The sequence below is a fragment of the Rhinopithecus bieti genome, unplaced genomic scaffold, assembly GCF_001698545.2.
Source record: "Rhinopithecus bieti isolate Rb0 unplaced genomic scaffold, ASM169854v2 scaffold_65372, whole genome shotgun sequence".
Taxonomy (NCBI): domain Eukaryota; kingdom Metazoa; phylum Chordata; class Mammalia; order Primates; family Cercopithecidae; genus Rhinopithecus; species Rhinopithecus bieti.
Window position 1 is genome coordinate 436065 of NW_016825415.1, and position 7217 is coordinate 443281.

General features: G+C 43.6%; 1 pseudogene across 1 annotated transcript; it reads right to left on the reverse strand.

Moving 5' to 3' along the window:
- Positions 1-386: 386 nt before the first annotated feature.
- On the reverse strand, positions 387-1799 carry LOC108522666 (keratin, type I cytoskeletal 18 pseudogene; annotated as a pseudogene). Its single transcript, XR_001883565.1, has one exon. The product of XR_001883565.1 is annotated as a keratin, type I cytoskeletal 18 pseudogene (transcript).
- Between the last annotated feature and the right edge of the window lie 5418 nt (positions 1800-7217).

Sequence of the window (7217 nt, forward strand, 5' to 3'; positions counted from 1 at the left end):
AGGATTTGCTGATAGTCAATAGGCACTATGAGTGAGAGACAGAGTCAGGGATAACACTGCAATTTTTAGTCAGAGAACTGGAAGTTTGAATTTACAATTTACTAAGATGGGAAGACTGTGGTGAGTAGGTCTGTAAGGTTGAGGGAGAAACAAGAGCTCCATTTTGGACATATTGAGTATGAAGTGCCTGTCTATAACCATATCAAGGAGAATGGGCATTTGGATGGATAAGTCCAGAGTTCAGCTGCAGAGTCTGAGTTGGATATGGGAATGTGGGGTCTTTAGCATCTGGACACCTTTAAAGCAATGGGAGCAGATGAAATCACCCAGAGAGTAAGGATAGACAGAGAAGAGGAGATATCTGAGCATTTTTCTGTTTCTATTTCTTTTTTTTTTTTTTTTTTTTTTGAACTCTGAACTTTTTATTGGCCTCCTGCTCCCCAAAGGGTAGCCTGCTTTTGCTGGCTTAATGCCTCAGAACTTTGGTGTCGTTGGTCTCAGACACCACTTTGCCATCCACTATCTGGCGGGTGGTGGTCTTTTGGATGGTTTGCATGGAGTTGCTGCTGTCCAAGGCATCACCAAGATTGAATTCCTCGCCATCTTCCAGCAGGCGGCGGTAGGTGGCAATCTCAGCTTCCAGCTTGACCTTGATGTTCAGCAGGGCCTCATACTCCTGGGCCTGTCGCTGTCCCTCTGCCCGGGTCTGTGCCAGCTCTGACTCCAGGTGCAGCAGGATCCCATTGAGCTGCTCCATCTGTAGGGCGTAGCGGGCCTCCACCTCCCTCAGGCTGTTCTCCAAGCTGGCCTTCAGATTTCTCATGGAGTCCAGGTCGATCTCCAAGGACTGGACTGTACGTCTCAGCTCTGTGAGCGTCGTCTCAGCAGCTCCAACCTCGGCGGACTGTGTGGTGACCACTGTGGTGCTCTCCTCAATCTGCTGAGACCAGTACTTGTCTAACTCCTCTCGGTTCTTCCGAGCCAGCTCGTCATATTGGGCCCGGATGTCTGCCATGATCTTGGCGAGGTCCTGAGATTTGGGGGCATCTACCTCCACGGTCAACCCAGAGCTGGCAATCTGGGCTTGTAGGCCTTTTACTTCCTCTTCGTGGTTCTTCTTCATGAAGAGCAGCTCCTCCTTGAGAGCCTCGATCTCTGTCTCCAGCTGCAGTCGAGTGACATTGGTGTCATCAATGACCTTGCGGAGCCCATGGATGTCATTCTCCACAGACTGGCGCATGGCCAGCTCTGTCTCATACTTGACTCTAAAGTCATCAGCAGCAAGACGGGCATTGTCAATCTGCAGAACGATGCGGGCATTGTCCACAGTATTTGCGAAGATCTGAGCCCTCAGGTCCTCGATGATCTTGAAGTAATGGCTCCAGTCTCTGACCTGGGGTCCCTTCTTCTCCAAGTGCTCCCGGATTTTGCTCTCCAGCCTCCGGTTCTCGGTCTCCAGGCTCCTCACTCTGTCCAGGTAAGAGGCCAGGCGGTCGTTCAGGCTTTGCATGGTCTCCTTCTCGTTCTGGATGCCTCCCATTCCTGCCAGACCCCCAGCCATCCCTGAGGCCAGGCCCCCGGACCCCATGCCGCCCCGGGAGCTGGTGGAGCGGGACACGGAGATCCGGGAACCAGAGCCCCCGGCGCCTGCATAGACACTGGCCGCGCTGCTGACCGGCCGGGCGCCGTAGCTGGGCGCCTGGACAGAGCCCAGGGACCGGTAGTTGGTAGAGAAGGTGGAGCGAGTGGTGAAGCTCATGCTGTATGGGAGGAAGGCGAGACGACAGGACTCAGGCTTTGCCGACTTCTGTTTCTATTTCTAAAATTCCATTTAGTTTTTAATAAAAAATCTTCAGGGAGCCATTACCATGTACTTAGAGACTCCTCCATCTGGTATAAGACTTCTACCACACTGGCACAATCCAAGTCCCCAACCTTATGTCTCCTTCCTCCTTACTTGTTAAAGTATGCTCCAAATAGATATCACTGACCATTTCCTGAATCTTACCTTACACTTCCTACCTTTACACCATTATATGTCTTATTTTTTTCACCAGGACGGGCCACCCAAATTTTGGCCTATGAGATACCACCATTCTCCCAAGGCCCAGTTGAAATCCTATGTCCATGGTGGAGTGACTCCTATTCTAGCATAACCAAATCTGACCTCCTGCCCTTTTTTAGTAACCACTCTATTCGTTTGTACCCAGGGCAGATGCAGTTTAGATTACTTGGTACCCACGCTAGCCCTCTTCTGAGCTACTTTTTTTGTACTGAAGAAGCTGAAAGACTTAAAAACTCCTTCTCACCCATAGGGTTTCCACCTATGATCTAGGTTCCCTGAGTGAGTGCTGGGGCTCACATCAGACGTGGAAGGCAGAAGTGGCCACTGTAAAGTAACATCTATACTCAGGGAATTAGGATTTTATGGCAGAGGAATTTTATTATCTGTGAGCACTGGGTGGAGTCCCTAGGGGTCTTACTTAGGTGCTGCATGGGGGACAGTAGAGGCCACAACAGCGTGGTTTCACCAAATGGTTTTGCAGTTTTCTTGCACATTTCTCCTGGCTGTACAGCATCCAACCTGGTCCCCTGGCCTCTCTAGAAATTCTGTAAGTGACTTAATATTCTTTCATAAACCCTTTACTACTCAAAGTCGGGAGATTAGATTCTGATTTTTGCAATTAAACCTCCTGACCGATAAAATACCTTTTTAAAATATAGTATAGCATCTTGTTTTGCTGTATAACATGTTTTACTGTATTTTATTATTTTCTCTACCATATTGTATAATAACTCTTTTTAAGATAGGCAATAACTGTATCAAAATCCCCCTCTTGTGCACAGTACAGTAGCTAACTGTGTGTGAGGAGTCCCAGCAAAGTCACAGAAATGCTACAAAGTACTTTAACACAGTGATATCTGTTGAAGACTGAACAAACTACTGCTATTGGCTCATTTGAACCTATCTACTTAATAAAGGGTATTTTTACTCACATTATAAAAAAATATTATGCCCTTAGTAATCAAGAAAATTTCATACAACACCTCTGTTCTAGATGCATAATACAAATAAACGTGTGTCTCATCTGTATTTAGACAAGACTCGGGAAGTACAGTCCTTTGGAGTGCAGGAATAAAGGAAAACTTGGCCCATATGGATACCAGGTAAGGCAGGGAGGACTGAAAAATAGGACTTTATTTGGACTTAAGCTAGGTAGCATCTCAAATGTGATTTTAAAATTTTGATTGACAATTACGGGAAATGCCCCGATGCCCACAGTACACAGAGGATCTGTACATCACTGACTATGCATCACTAACACTCTTATAGTAGCTCTTCTGAAGTCTCCTTGTCAGCTTCCTCTTTCTTATGCCTCTACACTGCAGCATTCTGTTGGCTAAAATGAAGCATATGAACCTACAAGGAGGTCAAATATAGGCAGACAGCCTAGCTAAGGCTACGATGGAGATGAAAGGCTGTATTCTGATTGTTGGCATGCCAGCTTATATCTTCTGCCAAATGATATTTATACAGCTGAGAGGAGTATGTTAGTTTCGTGTTCTTTCTACCCAGGAGTCAGAGCCATTTTCTCAAGAGAAGGATCCTAAATGGAATGCATATGTTTTACAATACCCAGAAGAGCTTCCCATGCTCAGATCCTTGAGCCCCTAAATACCACTGCTTCAGCTAAGCTGATAGGCTCCTTTCTGGCCAGAACTCTGATTAGAATCCAAATTTTAGATGATTGTACTTCAGAATCAGATTTGAACCATGGTGGGGTTTTGTAATGTGTGAATTCAATTAATCCTGGTTACTGAGGTTTAGGATTAATCTGAAAGAGCTAGAGTTAGTGTGAGGAGACATTTTATCAGACAGTTTTCAGCTTTGCCAAGTTTTCCCAAGAGCTCAGAAACTGTGGTCCAAACCTGGGACTTCTTCCACCAAAAGCAGCAATTAGGCAGCTGAAACGCAAGCCACCAAGTCAACTTGGATTTGCTTCATGGAAATGTGAGTCAGCATTCTCTGGGAAGCAGTAGCCAGGCCTGTGGGCCACTGTATATAGACAGAGAATGTAAGGCATTGACAAGCAACTTCCATTTTATAGAAAGAAATCAAGTTACAAGCAAATTACTCTCTGAATCAGAGGTCCATAAAGAGAGGAATATGGCCACTCTTAAAGCAATCGTTACAGAGCTCTCTCTATATATTTTTAAACACTTAATCTAACTTCCATTTAAAACTGAGAATTGTACTTGGGGCCAGAGCTAAAGAGAAGAGACGGTGGTGAGAAACACTGGAAACAGATTTTTTTATTATAGTTTGAAAGAAATGAGTGTAATCTTATAGTTGCTCTGTCTTGTCTTCAACTTTTACAGAGCTGTGCAGAGCAGATGATGACTGAGAACACTGTGGAAGGTAAACCAAATGATGTCTTTTTTCCCTTGAGAACCAAAGCAGGGGTTGCTCTGTGAGAGAGAAAACATTCCACTTATAAGTATGCCTCCCTGTGGGAGAGGGAGAACATCAGTGACTTTTTATCAGCTAAGGATGTGGTGAGGACAGAATCCCAAAGAAAAGCAGAACCAAAACATGCAAATGTTTGCTTCAGCAACCTTTTTTCCAAAGCAGATATAATATGTGTGTTGGTTATGTTTGCTGCTTCACTAGGGAGGTAGCCTCTCCTTACTTTGAAATACTTAAAGCAGCCTGACCTAAAATCATAAATAAAATACTAGACATGCCCCCAAAGGCCCTTGACAGGTGAGTGATGTCAATAACTCAAATGACCTGGCACTTATTTTAATTTGGGGTCGTTCTGTCAGGCCCTCATTTTCTCTGCCAAAGAATGACTCATTTGTTAATAGCAGATTGTTTGAGGGTGGAGAGAATTCCAGATGAGGAGTCGTCAGATACAGGTGGCTCATCTGCACTGTCATTAAGGTAGAAGTAGGAAGTTCAGTTCAACTTTTGCCGGTAATGAGACAGGGCAGAATGAAAATGTTTTCTAGGATCATGTCCAACATGAACAATTTCTGATATTAAGACTTTACGAATTTACTCCCTCAGTTTTTATCCAACTGACCTAGCCTCTTTCCAACTATCCTCTCACTTCTCATTATTGTTCCTCCCTGCAGCACACACAGCCATGCACTATGCTCTGTATATTCTTGTTTAAAGGCCAAGTCAAACTCTGATATGATGCCCATAAGTAATTCATCTCATTGCCAACTGAGCTTAAGAGGTTTTCCACAAGAACCCAAAACAACTGTCCAATATTGCAAACTAAATTAAAGATGTCAAGGGAATGAACAAATCACTTAAGTGATTGGAAGAACTAATTGATGGATTGATTTTATTAATCATTTAGCGGCAATGGTCCAAGCAACCTCCCTATGCAGGCATCTTGTCTAGAGTGGAAGGATTGGGAGAGGCAGCATGTAGCAGGGTGGGCCCAGCTGTGCATCTCGACTGCACTATTTAGAAGCTGTACGACCTTGTGAAAGTTTTACAACATCACCTAGCTGCAGTTTTTTCACATGGAAAATGAAGATGATATTACATAATGTACAGGGTTGTTTAAACAAACTAATGTGTATTGGGTTCCTGGCACAATGCCAACTCATCACCTTTTGTTTTCTTACCTTCCACCAGGCTGAGAATTCCTTCTGTAGCAACCCAGACAAATGAGCATGGAACTTCCGGGAAACTTTCTCCAGGGGAGTGAAGCTCATTACCAGAGAGCCAAGCAGACAGCAAGATGAAGCTTAACAAAGAATAAAGGAATGGCCTCCACTTGGATTCAAAATGACAACTGCAAAATTTCAAGACAAAAGACCTCCATAATGATAAAGAAACAACCTACAGCAAAAACCTTCAGGTGAGTGCATCTTATTTCAGCCACGGAATTTTAGAATTGGGTGTATGTGCACCTGAGCAGTATTCTGAGTACCTGAGCAGTATTCTTCTCCTTGATATCTACAGAATTTGTTGGTCAACATGTTTCCAGAAACAGAGAATGACTGTTTGTTGAAAATGACTTTCCAATAAAACTCTTCCACATTTAGTCAAACATATTCAATGTTAGTACTAAAAGCTGCTCCCTATTCCAAATTTTCTCACATCATGCCTTAACTCTTGTCTTTGGGACAACTTAGACTGTTTATTCTTTAACCACAAACAGTCCACCACATACTTGAGGAAGATTCCCATAGCTACAGAACTCAACTCTTTCCTAAATAAAATTTACCTTCACTTTTCCCTGCAAGACATTGAAATCTATTACTCTTCCCCGGTAGAATGGAAGTTCTATGAGTAAATATGAGGCAAGTGTGTCAAGGAAAAAGTGGATGTTAGCTTAAACAAAGAAGTGAGATCCTGGGAGCAGTTCAACATATTGCAATATTTACCCTGAAAGACATTCAGGCTTAAATAAAAATAAATCAAATATCTTAACCTTCTTTTAACTTATTCATCCCAATATGACAGCGAATTTTCATATATCACTTTAAATTCATGACACACACAAGTCAAACATTGAACACTGATTTTGAGTCATTGCAGGGCACAAAAATTGTGAGCTCTTTCAGACCCAAAATAACACTACACAACCAAATGTCCCCTGTAACAATTTTTCTCACAGTTAATTTTAAGTGGGTACTCAAAGACCAGTTATAAAGCAGAGAAAACAGCATCTTTTGCAAAGCATTGTCAAGTTAAAATACACAAGAAAAGATGCAAAGAATTCCACCAACCTTTGAGGGCTGCAAGGTTGCTGAAAGCCTTTCAGAAAACCCATGGCCTAAATCTACAGTCCAAATGCATTACCATAACATACAATAACTGGTTGTGGCATGATCAGTGAAGAGAGAGGACTCTGATCAGTGATCCTGAAGACATTCCAAAGCGGAAAACATGGAGTGTGGGTGGGCACCCACAATCTCCCTGACATAGGAGTCAAGCTGGCTCTATGGATTGAGCCCTGCCTCCCTGCCTGCCAGCATCTCTGGAAGCAAAGCAGCAAACTTCCATAGGCTTCATGTTCTCTTTAAATACCCTTGATAACCGCCCCATGGTACGAAGAGTAGCAACACGTCTGGTCTAAGTCGGGAAACTGACACCCTCAGTGTCACCATCATTTCAGTTCAAGGGGTCCATTCACCTCCTTCCCAGCACATTCTGATTGCCTCTGCAGAGATGGCACCGTCAGACTTTA